Source organism: Aotus nancymaae, unplaced genomic scaffold, assembly GCF_030222135.1.
Source record: "Aotus nancymaae isolate 86718 unplaced genomic scaffold, 86718_ANA_hifiasm-v0.15.2.pri h1tg000006l, whole genome shotgun sequence".
NCBI lineage: Eukaryota > Metazoa > Chordata > Mammalia > Primates > Aotidae > Aotus > Aotus nancymaae.
The window spans coordinates 92,250,462-92,269,071 of NW_026988417.1; the positions used below are offsets into that span (position 1 = coordinate 92,250,462).

General features: G+C 41.3%; 1 protein-coding gene across 2 annotated transcripts in view; it reads right to left on the reverse strand.

The window, feature by feature from the left end:
• LOC105717539 (all-trans-retinol dehydrogenase [NAD(+)] ADH7) overlaps positions 1–18,610 on the reverse strand; it is a 93,608-nt gene that overhangs the window by 55,686 nt on the left and 19,312 nt on the right. The window lies entirely within an intron of this gene.

Sequence of the window (18,610 nt, forward strand, 5' to 3'; positions counted from 1 at the left end):
TTCCTAATGTAGAAGTGCGAAAAAAATGTCTGCAGTTTTTGAATCCTCCTCCCCTCAGGAGGTAGAGCTCCTGTTAAATGGCTGGACTTAGTGACTTGATTCTAATGAATATAATTAGGTGGAAATGACAATGTGTAGTTCTAAACTACATCATAAAACTCATTGGACCTGATTCCTCCTGTGCTCTCTTCTCCGTCACACTGGAGATAGCCATGTCACGAGCAGTCTTGTAGAGAGGAACTGTAGCCTCCTGTTGACAGCCACTTGAAAGAAGTTGGAAGCTAAAGTTTGGCCCCAGTCTTCTAAGACTGCGTCTCCAGCTGACAGCTTAAATGAGACTTCAAGAAACACCTTAAGCCAGAGCTACCCAGCTAATCCTTTCCTGAATATCTGATCCTTAGAGTAAAAGACAACTGGTGGTTGTTTCAAGCTGCTAAGTTTTGGGATAATTTGCTGCACAAAAAAGATAACTACAATACCTGGTTAAATGAGTAACTGCTGCTTCTTTACCAATTACAGGTTCATTTCCACTTTATTCCTCTTGCCTTCTTGATAAATGCTATTAAAATGCCCATTATAGAATTGCCCCTGCTTCCTGACAACATCCAATCCCAGGCAAAGCTCCATTTCCTTAAACCCTTCACAGACTCACCTAACACAAGCACAACTCTTATAATAACTTCTTTCTGACATCCTCTTAGGAGATGCTCACAGTTCCCAAAGGCATTTTGTCTCCTGTTGCAACAAACAAATAAACCAAAATCTTTGTTCGATTTCAGGTGTCTCCCTGATAGACTTCAACTACAGGCATCAAAAGTAGTTTAGAATTGTATTGGACAATAAGCTTTCTGCACTATGCACGAATGAAAGTCAATTCAAGCTGTTAACAGATATGATTACACAAATGTTAGCTAATATTTATTGAATGCTTATCATGTGCCAGATGCAGGATTAAGAGTTTTACATGCATTATATCATTTCATTTGTATAAAATAGCTTTACAAAGTGGTTGATATTAGTATCCCCATATCACAGATGAGTAAACGGAAGTGTTGCTAGGTTAAGTAACTAATCCAATTTCACACAGCTGAGCAGCAGTGGAATCTGAATACAAACTTCATCCAGACTGACGTTTCTAACCATTAATGGATTATCCCCACCAATGTGTACCATAATACTGATTTAATTCTAACAGCTGGTGATTCCATATCTCCTCAGCCTGATAGCCAACTAACTTAGCATCCCACTAACTGGCACTGCCTGGAATTCTGCTTTTCCCAAACATTCAAACAAATTTCAAATGTTTTTATTGATTCTCCTTAGGGACAGCATAAGGGAAGAATGGCAAGAGTTTTAGGGCTAAAGCAATTTTGAAAACTATGTATGTAACCTTCTCCTCTATAGTAGTTACAAATCTGGGCTCCAAATCCTGTACAGACTCAAATTCTTAGGATATTTAAGTGCAGAAACCTTTTCTTGGAAATAAAATGTGCATTCTACTTCTTTTTCTAATCCAGTAAGTAATCAGAAGAAGAAATAATGAATAAACTAAACAATTTTACCTCTTCTTATTTGTTTCTATGTACTACTTCTCACAAAAGGTAGTTTCCCCCTAGAGCTGGAAAAACAAAGGAGCAGAAGCCTGGTGACTCTTGGCATGGCCAAGGAGCACAGGAGGAGAGGACAGCCTTGGTGTAAAGGACAGCAGCCAAGGAAGATGAGCTCTTTCCAGCAAACAGGCTCTGAGAGAAGAGGTATACACATTTTAACCAAAAGAAGAAAATCAGGAAATTGGAGTTGCCTGAATGAGTAATCTGGATGCTGTGAGGTGAAACCTGATCCCTGTCTCAGACTCCCCTAACACCTCCCTATCTCTGCCCTAGTCTGAAAAGATTCTTAAGTATCCTTCATTCCACTCATTCAGTTAGTTATCAAATATGCTAACAGTGGATCAACATTGTACTATGTGCAACATAAAAGACATGTTTATAGAATAGTAGAGAACATAAGGCATCATCCTATGAAAAGTTTAGAAAGACAATAAGCAGTCGGATATAATTATGCATATTTAGTCATGAATCTCCTGTGTCATTTCTGCCTTGTTTCGCCTCTAGATTGCCTCATACAATGCAGAGTCCCAAGAGTAGAGTTCCCTCTTTGAAATGTTTTGAAATCCAGGTCTTTCCTACATCCTCTCCTCCAACTTATATCCTCCCTTCTGTTCTTATTTTGCTCCATGTGAGGAGAGATTTCACCAACCCATCTAACAAACTAAGTTGGGCTTATGGATTAAAATGACACTATGCTAGGAAATGTGCCAGCTAAAGGTTGCTTCTATTATTGGGACTTTGAGAAAGGTATCAAGTTAGTCTGGGGCAGTGATGCCGTGGTTGCACTATATCCTGCCTATTCTGTTCCTTTGGGGAGTCCAGCTTCAGGAACCCCACCTCAGTTTATGCTAAAAGACAGCCCTGTGTAAATGTAGCTCTTTCTACCCACCCCAGTGGAGAAGTGAAAGTCAACAAAACAAATTAGGTAAGTCTAAACTGATTCAGCAAGACAGGCAAATTATTAACTTCTTTTGAGTGCACCATTACATTGGAGCAGTTCCTTTTAAAGAGAAAAATGAGAGAAGACTGAGCAATATCAATATTTTTTATGCTCTGAATTATCATGTTATAAAAATGAGTTATCTAAAAATATTAACTATATTTTTTCTTCTTACTCTTTTAGGTCTTTCTAGATAAAATTATTTGCTTAGTCATTTTTAGTTTGGCTCATTTTCAGTGTTTTTATGTGAAAAAAAAAAGCAGGTTTTGGAGTCAGAATCTAAGCTTGGTCAGGTACTAACTATATACCTTGAAAAAGTTACATTTTTCAGAGACCCAGTAAATAAGGCCTGTCTTGAAGCGGTATTATAAATGCAGGATAACATAATGTAGTTAAAGTGCACAATGTTAATAGGTACTTACTAGGATAGTTTTATTTGTGATTGCTAATCATTATTTTGGAGGGTAATACCTTTCATTTTCAACCAAAGTGCCTAAAGACTATGTATATAATATAATACAATATAATATATATTCTGGTATATACTGATATGTATATTCTGATATATATATCTGCATATACATATTATATATATACTTTTGTTTTGAGACAGAGTCACATTCTGTTGACTAGGCTGGAGTGCAGTGGCACGATCTTGACTCACTGCAACCTCCACCTCCTGGGTTCAAGTGATTCTCCTGCCTCAGCCTCCCAAGTAGCTGGGATTACAGGCACATGCCACCACGCCTGCCTAATTTTTCTATTTTTTAGTAGAGACAGGGTTTCACTAGGTTGGCCAGGCTAGAGATCCACCTGCCTCAGCCTTGCAAAGTGCTGGGATTATAGGTGTGAGCCACTGTGCCTGGCTCTAAAGATATATTTTAAGTCAACATAAGTCTTCTGGATATCACCAACTTTCTTTCCCAGGCTCCCCATCCACCCTGCTCTGTAACCAGGTGGGCTAACTGACTCAGGTGGACTAGTCAGGGGCTCTCTTGCCCCTTGGCTGCATTTTGGCCAAGTGAGGAGTCACTCAGAGGCTGGGGAACAGAGTGCAGGAAAAGAATGACGTAGAGTCAGGTTGGAGTATTTATTCCTCAGATGCCTCTTGGCTGGCTCCCTCTACCCAATGAATCCCTGTCCTGAGGCCCTCTTCATAGAGCTCTGCCTCTCTCCAGCTTCCAGCAAGTGCTTTCTCCCCTTCTCCCACACATACCAGCTCCACGGCACTAGACCCTTTCCGGTTGCTTTTAAAAAATACTGTCCATAGGTTTATAAATAGTCTATTAAACCCTTTGCAATAACTCGGCTTGAAGATACCATGTATCTCCTACTAAAGCCAGAAATGACACAATGATTGTTATACTTTCTACTATTATTGTTTCCAAACTACATTAGCTTTTGTTTCAATAACCTATAGATATTATCAGTCAGATTCTTTCATGAAGCTTGCCTTCATAGATAACAGAAATATGTGCTCTGGAGGAACAGAAGCTTTGGTTTCAAACACAAGTTGGTTCTGGTCATGACTCTGCCATTTCCAAACTAAGTGGTCCACCCACAGCTTCTTTATAAGCCTTAATTTTCTCGTCTGTAAAATATGGGTAATAAAAGTTCCTGCTTCGTAGGATGGTTGTAGGGGTTAAATGGATTAAATGCATATAAATTGCTTTATGGAGTGTAGAACATTGTGATAATTCAATCAATGTTAGCTATTAATATTATTATGCTAGGAAAAAGCAAAGGATATCCCCCCAGTTGACCATAAGTGAGCAGCTGGGCTGTCAAATTTGCCTTTAATACTGTAACATTTCAGGTAATGGTCAAGCTACTGAAAACTAGTATTGTGTAAAACCAACAGGACAGGGAACAGGATGAGGCATGGTGGCGTGGTCAGTGCCCTCTGGCCCTGGAGCAAGTCTTTGAGACCTGGTTCTAGTTCTATTTCTCAACCCTGGCTCTTTATCAATCACCATGGAATGCTTTTAAGATACAAACTGTTGGTTCGACTTCAGAGCCTACACAATATTGCAAAGCTCCTACGGTGCTTCTGATGTGTGGGTTGAGCCAAAACTCTTTTTTTTTGTTTTTGAAAGAAAGAAAGAAAGAAAATGAAGAAGAGGAAGAAAAAGGAAGAGAAAGAGAGAGAGAGAATGGGAGTATTGCTTTCTTGCCCAGGCTAGAATGCAGTTTAGTAATGGGTATTGAAAACCTCTTTTATACCAATAATTATACTTGATGTAGACAGGAAGGAATAAGGGAAGAAAATAACGAACAAGCAGCCAACCAATATTTCATTTAAACCTATGAAATGCTATGCGATTACTGAGGAGTGATTTACTTCCAATTATGTAGTCACTTTTGGAATAGGTGTGAGGTGGTAATGTATGTTTTGTGTATTTGAAGTGGAGAGTTCTGTAAATATTTATTAAAGTTTACTTGTTCCGGTCTGAGTTCAAGTCCTGAATGTCCTTGTTAATTTTCTGTCTCGTTGATCTATAAAATCGTTAGCTCTTCTTGTTACATTGATCCTTTTGCCATTATGAAACTCTTAATCACAAGAGGCATTGGTACCGTCCTGGGCAGAGGTGGTCCTTGGCTATTCCCTGCAGGTTTCCTTTAGTCCATAGCCAGAGAGGGACCAACATATCTTCAAAGAAAGCAAATACTTAGAAAATCCTAGGGTTAGGAGGATAATATTTATCCTTGAGGCAGGGTTATTAGCCACAGATTAGAAGTAGGAGAAGCCTCTTCAACTTGGGATGAAGGCCTGGTACCAGATATTAATAAACTCAGTATTCTCGGAGGGAAACTCTCAAACTGCTGACTTCTTCACATGATCTGTTAGTGTCCAGGTCCTTCAGGGTTACTGCAACTGCCTAAACTGCAACTTTTCTGGAAGGACAGTGCCTGTCACTGACTGGAGATTCCTGTTCCTCCCCTTCTTTCCTTGTCCTCCTTTCCCACAGCCTACTGTCCAACCAGAAGTGTCTAAGTCAGTGCCTCTCATTTCATCAACTCCACAATTATGTATTTGTTCATTTATTCACTCATTCACTCAGTAAATATTTATTGAACTATCACAGAGGGTAAATTCCACATAAATATCTGGAAAACCTTCTGCAAAAAGTCCCTAAGTGATCCTTTGGTATTCCCAAGATTGAGAAGCGCTCTTCTAAATATTCTTACCCTGGAATAAAAATTTAAGGGTTGGCCGGGCGTGGTGGCTCACACCTGTCATCTCAGCACTTTGGGAGGCCAAGGCAGGTGAATCACAATGTCAGGAGTTTGAGACCAGCCTGGTGAAATCCTGTCTCTACTGAAAATACAAAAATTAGCCAGATGTGGTGGTACGCGTCTGTTGTCCCAGATACTCAGGAAGTGGAGGCAGGAGGCAGAGGTTGCAGTGAGCTGAGATTGTGCCACTACACTGCAGCCTGGCAACACAGCCAGACTCTGCCTAAAAATAAAATAAAATAAATTAAGGATCAAGCATAATCCATATTTCTCTAGCACTTGTGAGTTTGTAAGGCATTTTTGTAGGAATTATTGTAATTGTTCACTCTGCTTATCTTGGAATGTAGTATTATAAGTATTTATAACTCAACTGTAGTAAAGAGAAAATGGAAGATTATCAAGGTAGGATGCAGAAAATATTAATTCTGTCAATGGAAGTAACATATTGCAGAATGTTCTAACTTATCAATAATGCCTTATTGAAAGGGCTATGCAGAAGCCTTTATTTTTGCCTTCTAAGGGTTTTTAATTTAGGAAGGTAAATGGCCACAGCCTTTCCTGCCTCCAATCTCGTGTTCCAGCTCCTCGCCTCCCTACCTGACTGAGCACCGTGATGTCTGTGCCTGGTGTGTTACCACCACCTAGTGGTAAATATAGCACTTAAAACCGTGACTGGAATAAAGATTTTAGAGGAGGATATATAGGTAGAGTTAGGTTAACAATATCAGTTGTTAATGAGCAACAGCGGTTTGAAAAGAATCTTGAACTTCTCTTCCCACTCCAGAAAGCCCCCCAATATAGATATATTCTTTTGACAAGTTTAGATAGTACATAATCAGCTATTTGTAAAAGTAGGTATCCTTTATTTCTCTTCTCTTGTCACAACCTGTAGTAATTTTTCCTTAAAAGCTTTTTTAAAAAAAACCATGAACAAACTATCATTTGAACTACTCAATATCTGTGAAATATCTGTTATGGATATGCAAATGGAAGAGAATGCTCTTTAAACTTCTTTAATCAACACTCAAATTACAGCATTTGTCTCTGAATGAAATGTCTCTTCTCAGAACCAGAAGAACTATGTAACCAGAAGTGCTCCATTTTGAGTTCTAACAGAAATAAACCTAAGATATTGCTTGATAACAATTGATAGTAATTAGACCCACTGGCTGAAAAAAGTAAATGCATAGTACTTTGCATTACTTTGGTAATCCAAAGTAATGTCATTCATCCTAAGATTCCCTAAAGGAGCTCAGGAAACATTTCCTCTGTCTGTCCTTTTTATTCAGGTGATGGAGCAGAAGAATGAGAAACAAAGAGCTCATTCATATTAGTGTGAATTCTGACAATCTGTCAGCATTTTCAGGCTGATAATGCAGCATTTCTCCCATTTCTTCTAAGCATGGGACCAGTTCTACCACTGGCTTCTGTGCAACCCTGGGGAACTTGCTCAAGTTTTTTTGGGTGTCAATTCCCCTGCCACATTACTTTGTTTAAAAGACCCATGATCCTACAGTCACCTTGTACTAGGTTGAACGGTGGCCCCCCAAAAGATGTTACTATCCTAATTCTCTGGGACCTATGAATGTGACTTTATTTGGGAAAACGGTTTTTACAGATGTTAATTAGGTTAAAGATCTCTTGATCATTCTGTATTATCTGGGTAAGTCCTAAATCCAACAACCTGTATCCTTTTTGGACACAGAAAGGAGGTAACACAGAGAGATAGAGAAGACCATGTGAAAATAGAGGTGGACTTGAGAAATATACAGTGAGCCAGCAAGCCAAGAGAAGATGGCTGGGTTATATGATAGCTTTAATTTTTTTAGGAACTTCCATATTGTTTTCCATAATGGCTGCACCAATCTACATTCCCATCAACTGTGTACAAGGGTCCCCTTTTCTCCACACCATCACCAACATATTTTGTTGCTTCTCTTTTTGATAATAGCTATCCTAAGATGTGTAAAGATGTATTTCACAGTAATTTTGATTTTTTTTGCTGTTGTTTTTGAGACAGAGCCTCACTCTGTTACCCAGGCTGGAGTGCAGTGGCCAGATCTCGGCTCACTGCTACCTCCATCTCCTGGGTTCAAGTGATTCTTCTGACTCAGCCTCCCAAGTAGCTGGGATTACAGGTAGATGTCACCATGCCCAGCTATTTTTTGTGTGTTTTTAGTAGAGACAGTGTTTTACCATGTTGGCCAGGCTAGTCTCAAACCCCTGATCTCAAATGATCCCCCGCCTCGGCCTCCCAAAGTACTGGGATTATAAGGGTGAGCCACCACGCCCAGGCTTGATTTGTATTTTTCTAATGATTAGGGATGTTGAGTATCTTTTAACATACCTGTTGGCTATTTTTTATGTGCATTTTGTAGAAATATCTATGTCATGTCCTTTGCCCATTTTAAAATCAGGTTATATATGTTTGTATGAGCTATTTATAAACTTTGAATATTAACAACATACCTGATATATGGTTTACAAATATTTTTATTTCTCAATCTGTAAGTTGTATTTTCATTTTGTTGGTTCTTTGCTATGTGGAAGCTTTTCAGTTTGATATAGTCCCATTTATTTATTTTTGGGACTGAATCTAGTTTTTCACCACCATTTGTTGAAGAAACTATCCTTTCCTCATTGTGTTTTCTTGGTGCCCTTGTTGAAAATTGGTAGACCATACCTGTTTGGATTTATTTATTTCTGGGATATATATTCTGTTTCATTGGTCTATGTGTCTGTTTTTATGCCTGTATCATGCTGTTTGGATTGCTATAGCTTTGTAGTATATTTTGAGGTCAGATCATGTGACACCTGTAGCTTTCTTCCTTTTGCTCAGGATTGCTTTAGCTATTGAGGTTTTTGTGGTTCTATACAAATTTTAGAATTTTTTTCTATTTCTGTGAAGAATGTCATTGGTATTTTGGAGGGATTGCATTGAATCTGTAGACTTCTTTGAGTAGTATCGTCATTTGAACAATGTAAATTCTGTTGATTTGTGAATACAAACAGTTGTTTGTATTCTATTCAATTCCTTAAACTGTTTTGTAGTTTGCCTTGTAGAGGTCTTTTACCTCCTTGGTTAAATTTATTTTTAAATATTTTATTTCATTTTATTGTTTGATGCTACTGTAAATGAGATTTTTAAAAAATTTTCAGTTAGGTCATTATTTGTGTCTAAAATGTCACAAATTTTGTATGTTGATTTTATATCTTGCACCTTCACTAAATTCATTTATTATATTCAACAGTTTTCCGGTGGAGCCTTTGGGGTTTTCTACATATAAGATCATGTCATCTAAAAATAGAGATAATTTTACTTCTTCATTTCCAAATTGGATACCCTTTATTTCTTCTTCTTGTTTAATTGTTCTTGATAGTATTTATAGTACTATGTTGAATAGAAATGATAAGAGTGGTCATCTTTGCCTTGTACCAGATGTTAGAGGTAAATAGTTTCCCCCATTGATTAGGATGTTAGCTGGGAGTTTTTATAGATGACCTTTATTAAGTTGAGAAACTTTCCTTCTGTATCTAAATTTAAGAGTTTTTAATGAAGAAAAACCTTGAACTTTGTCAAATGCTGTATCTGCATCAATTAATAAGATCATTTGATTTTTGTCTTTCAGTCTGTTAATGTGATGTATCATATTGATTGATTTCCATATGTTAAATCAGTCTTGCTCACCAGGAATAAATCCCCTTGTGCAGTTATTTTTGGCTGTTTTGACTTTTAACTTTTATACTAGAGATGTACAAAGCACCATGATGGTATTGGCATATTCTGAATTTGACTATATATTTAACTTTACCAGTGAATTTTATATTTTATCTTTAATTTTCTAATTGCTGCATTATAAAAAACAAAAAGGAACAGGTGAAATTAATCTCAGTAACATATTTAACCTAACCAGATATATCCAAAAATATTATTTCAACCAGCAATTAAGATGAAAAGGTATGAATCAAATATTTTCCATTACATGTATAGCACATCTTAATTGGGACTAGTCATATTTCAAGTGTTTAATAGCCACATGTGGCTAGTGGCTACCTCATTGGACAGTATGTCTCTATAGTTCTATATTTTCTATATTTACATGATTTAAATTTTTTAAATTTAAATTTATATAATGAAAATTTATTCTTATAATATTACTTTTACAACTGAAGAATGAATAAGAAAGGAATAGAAATTGAAGAAACAAAAGTCTATGCTGTCCAATATAAAAATAAATTTTAAAAAAACAGTAATGTAGTCATGGAGGAAAGTTTGAAAATAAAGAATAAAACAAATTGATCAAATCAGCTATCAACCTTATGTCCAGAAAAACCATATTTAGGCTCAACACTGTGGTTCACATCTCTAATCTTAGCACTTTGGGAGGCCAAGGCGGGAGGATCACTTGAGCCCAGGAGCTTGAAACCAGCCTGGTCTCAAGACCCTGTCTCTACCAAAAAAAAACCCATAAAAACCAATAACAAAAAGAAATCAGAAAAAAACACATTTAACATTTTGGATAATTTTCTTTCAGGCCTTTTCCATAAGGTATATAATGTATATAGTACCCTTTATTTTTAGGAGCTTTCTGTCTTCCATTTATAGAAACATGCTGTATCTGTTGATGACTAAATGCCGTTGGGTGTCCTGACTATCGAAAAGTGATTACAAAACATTTAGAGGCTGAAAGAAAATGATGATGAAGTCTAGAAGAGACTCCTCTGACTATAAGAGATTTGGAAACTATGTGTGAACATGTACCCACTTTTGCTTTTCTCATTTATTTTGTGTGTGTGTGTGTGTGTGTGTTACCCTTCAACCAGTTCATCCAACCAAAATGTTTTAAGCCTTGATTATTTTATGTTCATCCTTGGACTACTGATGGGTTATTTCCCTTTATTTTAATTGTTGGAGGTGTGGTAGTGGAGGGTTGCTTAAACCACTGTGTTGATACATCCTGGAGATGGGAGTTGGTGAGGAATTCTTTTGACATTGAGTACAGCCAGGGGTGAAGATGAATGGAACTCATAATAGCTAAAATCCTTCCTTCATATTTCACTGTTTTGTGTTTTATTAGTTTTGTTTCTTAAAAATTTTTAAAACACGTTTCATGAGGTAGCATAACAATCTGGTTTTTGGAAAGACATCAATTATGTATGGCTACATTCACATTTATACTAGGAATTATTGTCTTCTATGTCCTTACTTCCAAACAGAGAGCGTTTCTATTTATTTTTTCAAAAAAGAGCAGCATTAGAGCAAATGAAATGTGTTCCAAAAGGAACTATTCCATTAATCGTAAGTTTTCCATAATTCTTATTGTAGGATTTATGGCAGTCAACTTGTTTAAAAGTAGAAAATGAGAGAGACTCTTTCATATGAAGACAGCATTTAAATATGGGGTTAGATTTGCTCCTGCTTAGCAATCCCTGGCAAAACCACTCTTTTCCAACTAGTTAAAATGATCTCTTTTCATCACCATCTGTCCATTAAAATGACCCCCTTTTGTTAGAAATTACTTACAAATAAAAATAAATGTTCTGTGCGTCTAAAAGATCCCCATGAAGTTTCAATAGCTGGGTTTAAGTGCAGAGGAAAGCACTTCAACAAAGAATCAAAAGGCAAAATAAACCACAGAGATAAGGCTCAATGATGAATAACAGGAAATAATGAATAGCTGGAAACTAACTGAATATGTGCTGGAAGTCTCATTTTGCTTTTGCTTTGCTGACAGTTGCATTTTCCAACCAACTCAAAGAGCAATGAAGAGAACTCTTTTTCTTAATTGAACTCTGGGCATGTAGGGAACGTTATTTGGTGGTAAGAAGGATGAAAATAACCATGTCATCTTAGATGATTTTCTTCTTAATCATCAAGGAAGCAACAGTAAGAAGAATCAGCCTTATATTTAGATGTTGGAAAGACCAAATTTTTAAGTTTAGGAAAAATAGGTTAGAGCCCATGGTTATGTACTCAAGACAATAAGTTGTTTAGGAGGGAAGGAATATTTGAAGTATGAAACTCTGACAATGGATTCTACAAATCATCTCTATGAGGAAGAATAGGGATACACATATAATGATTCCAAAGTGGCTGCACCAGAGTGCTTAGAACAGACTTCTCAAAGAAGAAAACAACAAATGAAAGGAGAACCCTGCTATCCTGGATGATAAAATAGGGTCTCGAGACCAATAAGAACAGTGGCTCAAAGGTAAAGACCAAAAGAATGACTTGAAACTTTCTTTTTTTTTAATGAAAAAAAAAAAAGTTAAGGTCAAATAAAGATACTTTTAATGTGGTTAATGCTACAATGCTATGTCTCAAACAATAATAAAGGAAGAGAAAAAAGTAGATAAAGCACAATTAGCTCAATTTTCTCACATCTTTTCAATAAGGAAAACTCTGGTAGGTTGATCGGGGTAGACTAAACATTAAAAAACAAATTCTAATACAGGTCAAATGATGGTAAGAGCAAGTGGCAGGTTTGAATGCTGGCAAATTATATTCTGGGATACTAAAAGAACTTATCTTTGTGATTGTGGATACACTGAAAAAGGAGAGCGCTATCTAAAGGGTGAAGATGAGAAACTGCCACTTTTCGGAAAGGGCAATGCTGTCTTTTCTTGTGTGACGTTTCCCCTCACTGGAAGTGTTAATGTAGCAACAGCAAGAAGGGAATTCCCTGCTCTTACATAGTGGCTAGATTAGATCATCTTAAAGGCCTCGTCCCAACTCTGAGAGGCTATTAAAAGCCAGATTCCCACCAACTATTTATTCCCACCAATACTGGGTTGCTGTATTAGTCTGTTCTCATTCTGCTAATAAAGACATACCTGAGACTGGGTAATTTATAAAGAAAAGAGGTTTAATGGACTCACAGTTCCGCATGGCTGGGGAGGCCTCACAATCATGGTAGAAGACAAAGGAAGAGCAAAGAAACGTCTTACATGGTGACAGGCAAAGAGAGAGCTCATGCAGAGGAACTCCCCTTTATAAAAGCAGCAGATCTCATGAGGCTTATTCACTATCACCAGAAAATCCAGAGAAAGACTCGCCACCATGATTCAATTACCTCCCACTGGGTCTTTCCCATGATATGTGGGAATTGTGGGAACTACAATTCAAGATAAGAACTGGGTGGACACATCCAAATCATATCAGTTGCATGACCATAGAATCTGCAATCTTAAAAGTTTCAGTGGGGAGTACACCTTGGTTTTAACAAAGCCTGTAACTTCAAATACCATGTTGTGACTCATTTCAATGAACACCTGCCTGCCAGATAGGCTTCTCAAGATCCCTGGAACTGATAGCATTTAGCAGATCCTGGAGATAAGGCCTTCTTAAATTTGTCTCTGTTGATGTCAACACCAATGATCCTGGAAGCACCAGTAGCTTTGCAACCCATGATAATAAAAAGACCAACTTCATTCAGGCCAAACACAACACAAGTTAGAAGGGATTTGACCTAAATTATCAGAAGACACAGATATCCAAAGGCAAAGCACGCTGAAAAAATGAGTGGACCCTATTTTGCTGGGAAAGAGAGGTGATGTTTCTGGTCAATTTGTCTTTTTAAATTATTAAATCTTTCAAATAACAGTTTCCTTTGAAAGGAACTTGAGAGCTTTATATGATGTACTACCAATCTCTAGACAACAGAAGAAAGGATTTCTTATAGGAATGTCAGAAACTAATATTAGAATTGTCAAAATTATGATTCCCCTAAGACCCTGGAGAGCAATTTCCAATTTTTCTCTTTTAGGTTGAAGACCAGATGAATAGTATAGCAGTAGCTGTAGATGTAACTTTCTCCCTTTGGGCATTATATATACATGAAGGAAGCTGCAAAAGTTTTATTTTACCTAGCCACTGTGATTCAGTTTTTGGTGTCTACTTATGAGGTCACTGTAAGGTTGGCCGCGTCGTGGAGAGTTCGGACACGCCTTCTCCCCTCGCCGGGAGCTCGGACACGCCTTCCTCCCCTCGCCGGGAGCTCGGACACGCCCCCTCCCCTCGCCGGGAGCTCAGACACGCCTCCTTCCATCCGGGTCCCACTCCCCTCCATTTTGTCCCACCCACCTTGGCCACAGCCAATCGGATGCCTCCACTCCCTATAAAACCCCGTGCCTGAGAGGAGTCCGCGCGACTTCTCCGGCCCTTCCTGTCCGGACCGCAGAACCTCGTCCGGGAGCCTGAATAAATTCCCTTGCATTGGATTATTTGCGTGCTGGCCTCAGTTTCTCCGTTTCATCTTCGGTGAAAACAGACCTTACAGATGGCGAGCCAGCCAGGAGGGAGTTGTAAGACCCCTCCCCAGGGAAACTGACTCCTCCACGCAGAGCCGGACCGGGAGGCTGCTGTTTGTTACACCACAAGGTAAGACTTCTGGTACCCACTACCTCACCTGCTGCTTTCAGGGAGTCCCTGTCAGGAAACCGCTGCGCAGCGTCAGGGATTCGCACCGCCGCGGGGTCCGTGACCCCCGGCTTCCCTGCTGCAGGGTCCGTGACCCCCAGCTTCCCTCCCCACGGGTCCGTGACCCTGGCAGGCCTCCCACCGCGAGTCCGTGGCTCCGGCTTCCCTCCCTTCCTTCCCCACGGGTCCGTGACCCCAGGAGGCCTCCCGCCGCGAGTCCGTGAGGACTCCGGCTTCCTTCCCCACGAGTCCGTGACTCCAGTTTAGGACCTGAGTGTAAGAGGAGACGTCCCTACACTCTTGTTCTCTCCCCGTGAGGGGTATATTTAGGGTCAGGAATTTGAGGGAGACGTCCCCACTTTCCTGAACCCTCACCAGCAACCAAGGTGTGGGTACTCAGAAGCCCTGTTTAAGCAGCCCTGCCTCACGGCAGAGCCAAACCCCCAGCTCATACCAAATTTGTTGTTGTAAATTAGCCCATTTGGCATAAAAGGCTCCCGTTTTCTAAAAAAACTGTATTTTCGGTCTTTTTTTTCTTTTTCTGTCTCTCTTAGCTTTCTCTCTTTCTCCCTTTCAAAATGGTGGCTGTACCACACCCCTAAGATAGTGGCCGCTTTACACTTTTAATTTTATCCTGTGCCTCGCCCTTAAGGTGGTAGCCGCCTTATACTTTTAGTCTTATCCTGTGCCACGCTCTTAGGTGGTGGCCGCCTAACACTTTTAATTCTATCCTGTGCCTCGCCCTTAAGGTGGTGGCCGCCTTATACTTTTAGTCTTATCCTGTGCCACGCCCTTAGGTGGTGGCCACCTAACACTTTTAGTCCTATCCTGTGCCTCGCCCTTAAGGTGGTGGCCGCCTTATACTTTTAGTCTTATCCTGTGCCACGCCCTTAAGATGGTGGCCGCTTTACACTTTTAATTCTATCCTGTGCCTCGCCCTTAAGGTGGTGGCCGCCTTACACTTTTAGTCCTATCCTGTGCCTTGCCCTTAAGACACTTTTAATCCTACCCTTCTTTCTTTCTGCCTAATTCCAATGCAAGTGAGTGAGTGAGTTTATGTGTAGTCCCACAGCGTAACAGCTGCGGGGCTTGTGTGGGCCTCAACCCGCGGTTCCACAGGGACGTGACCAGGAAAGCATCAGCCTGGCCTCCCATCTGGGGGGCACCCACCCTTTGTTTGTCAGTCTTGCATGTAGTACTGTGTTTATTGTAGCCATGTGGCACATAGCCCTGGCCATGTCTTTTCTTGGGTTTTGCCTAATTATGATTATTATAAACGTCCAGGCTTTCTGGTATCTTCGTTCCCAACCCAACCTCTGTTCCTCTTGCACCACCACCAAGGTACTTCTAGCCAAAGAAACCTCCTCTCTGCCCTTAGCCCCTCCACCTTCCTCTTCTTTTTCTGACCCTAATGCGCCTGAGGAGCTCTCCTTTCCACTGGCCCGACCCAATGATCCTCCACCTTATGATAAACCTCAAACCCCTTCAGCTCCTCCACCTCCTGATTACAACCTGGCCTCACCTGTTAGTGCTCACACCCGCTCACGCGGTGCTCCCAACGACAAGGCCTCCCTCCTTTGCCCCCTCCGTGAGGTGGCCGGAGCAGAGGGCATGGTCCGAGTGCATGTTCCCTTCTCCCTCTCTGACCTATCAGTCATTGAGAAACGCCTAGGTTCCTTTTCCACCAACCCTGCTGCTTACACCAAGGAATTCCGTTACCTTACTCAGGCATATGATTTAACCTGGCATGACATGTTTGTCATCCTATCCTCCACCCTCACCCCAGACGAGCGTGACCGGATTTTTACAGCAGCCCGGGAACACGCTAATCAGGAACATCTTACTGATAACCAGATGCCAGTAGGTGCGGCAGCAGTCCCAGAGGCCGACCCTAATTGGGACTATCAGGACGGTCGAGATGGCCGCCGCCGCCGAGACCAGATGTTACGGTGCCTCCTGGTGGGCATGCAAAACGCAGCTCAAAAGGTAGTCAATTACGATAAGTTAAGGGAAATAACTCAGGGACCTGATGAAAACCCAGCCATCTTTCTTGACCGCTTAACTAATGCTATGATCCTCCATACACGGCTGGATCCGGCCTCCTCAATAGGAGCTACGGTCCTAGCCACCCACTTCATCTCCCAGTCGGTGACTGATATAAGGAGGAAACTTAAAAAGGCTGAGGAGGGCCCCCAGACTCCCATGAGAGACCTGGTAAACGTGGCATTTAAAGTTTTTAATGGCCGAGAGGATAAAGCTGAGGCCACCCGACAGGCCCACTTAAGGCGAAAGGTTGGCCTCCAAACCCAAGCTCTTGTAGCAGCACTGAGGCTGGCAGCACACCGAACATCTGGTGAGGGAGGTCCAGCGAAACGCTTCCGAAATGTTTTAAAGGTCCCACCCGGGTCTTGTTATAAATGTGGTTGAGAAGGACATTGGGCCCGCGAGTGCCCCTGTCCTCGACCACCCCCTGGACCTTGCCCAGATTGCAAACAGACTGGACACTGGAAGGTTGATTGCCCATCCCGGACCAAAGGCCCACTCCCCGCACCTCTATGTGAGGAGCAGGCCAGTCCACAGGAAGCAATCCCTTCACCTGAATTTCTTGGCCTTCTGGATGACCGATGCAGCCCGGACTCGAGGACCCCCATCACCCTTGCCGAGCCCAGGGTAACGCTGCAGGTAGCGGGTAAGTCCATTTCCTTCTTAGTGGACACGGGGGCTACCTACTCTGTATTACCTTCCTACTCAGGTCCTAGCATACCTTCCCAGGTCTCGGTCATGGGAGTTGATGGAAGGCTTTCCTATCCCAACCAAACCCCTCCCCTAACCTGTCTCCTCGAGGGACACCCCTTCTCTCACTCCTTTTTAATCATACCCTCATGCCCAGTTCCCTTACTAGGATGAGATATTCTCCAGATTGTAGGGGCCACTCTCCAACTCACTAATCTCACATACATGAAGTCAAACCCATCACATACACACCTCCTACTGTCTCTTCTAACGGAGGCTACACCCTGTCCAAACCCTACGACCCAACTCCCTATCCCTCCGGATGTAGTCAATCCCTTGGTGTGGGATACTTCCAAGCCCGTAGTGGCGAGACATCACACACCAGTTAAAATACTTCTCAAAAATGCTACTCGTTTTCCCTCACGTCCTCAGTTTCCTATTTCAAAGACCCACCGTCAGGGCCTGAAGCCTATCATCACTCGACTCCTAGCCCAGGGACTCCTTATTCCTACCAGTTCCCCTTGTAACACTACTATATTACCAGTCCAAAAACTGTCCGGTGACTATCGCTTAGTTCAGGACCTACGCCTTATCAACGAGGCAGTAGTACCCCTGCACCCGGTAGTCCCCAACCCATATACTTTGTTATCTAACATTCCCTCCAATACCTCCCACTTCACAGTTCTGGACCTCAAGGATGCCTTCTTTACCATCCCTCTACACCCTGAGTCGTATTTTCTCTTTGCTTTCACCTGGACTGATCCAGACACTAATCTGTCACAACAGCTTACCTGGACAGTTTTGCCCCAAGGATTCAGAGACAGTCCCCATATTTTTGGGCAGGCCTTAGCAACTGACCTCAGCTCCTGCCCTCTCCAACCCAGTTTCCTCCTACAATATGTGGACGACCTTTTACTCTGTAGTCCTTCCCTCTCCCTGTCTCAACAGCATACAGCCACTCTTCTTAACTTTCTGGGATCTAAAGGATACCGAGTATCCCCTTCCAAGGCACAGTTGTCAGTCACCTCAATAGTTTACTTAGGCATACGCCTCACCCCTACAACCAACAGCCTAACGACAGACAGGAAAAAGGCACTCTTTTCACTACAGCCTCCAGAGACAGCAGACCAAATTCTCTCCTTTTTAGGGTTTGTAGGATTTTTCCACCATTGGATACCTAATTTTGCCTCCCTGGCTAAACCTCTGTATGTAGCGGCTAAAGACACACCCACAGGACCCCTCTCCCACCCTGGGGTAGTAAAACAGGCTTTTAAAACCCTACAAACTGCCTTGTCCACGTCACCTCCACTCCAATTACCCGATCTGAACCGCCCCTTCCATTTGTTCACTGATGAAAGACAGGGAATCGCAGTTGGAGTCTTAACCCAGCCCCTAGGCCCTGTATATCGTCCAGTAGCCTATTTATCAAAGCAACTTGACCCCACAGTCAGGGGGTGGCAGCCTTGCCTGCGGGCTTTGGGAGCAGCAACAGAACTCACTAAGGAATCCCTAAAACTTACTTTAGGCCAACCCATCTTGGTATTTTCTCCCCATCGGCTCACTGACCTTCTCTCCCATAAGTCTCTCGCACACCTAGGACCTTCCCGGTTACAAGAGTTTCATTTACTTTTCATTGAAAATCCTTCAGTTAGTCTTCATCCTTCTTCTCCA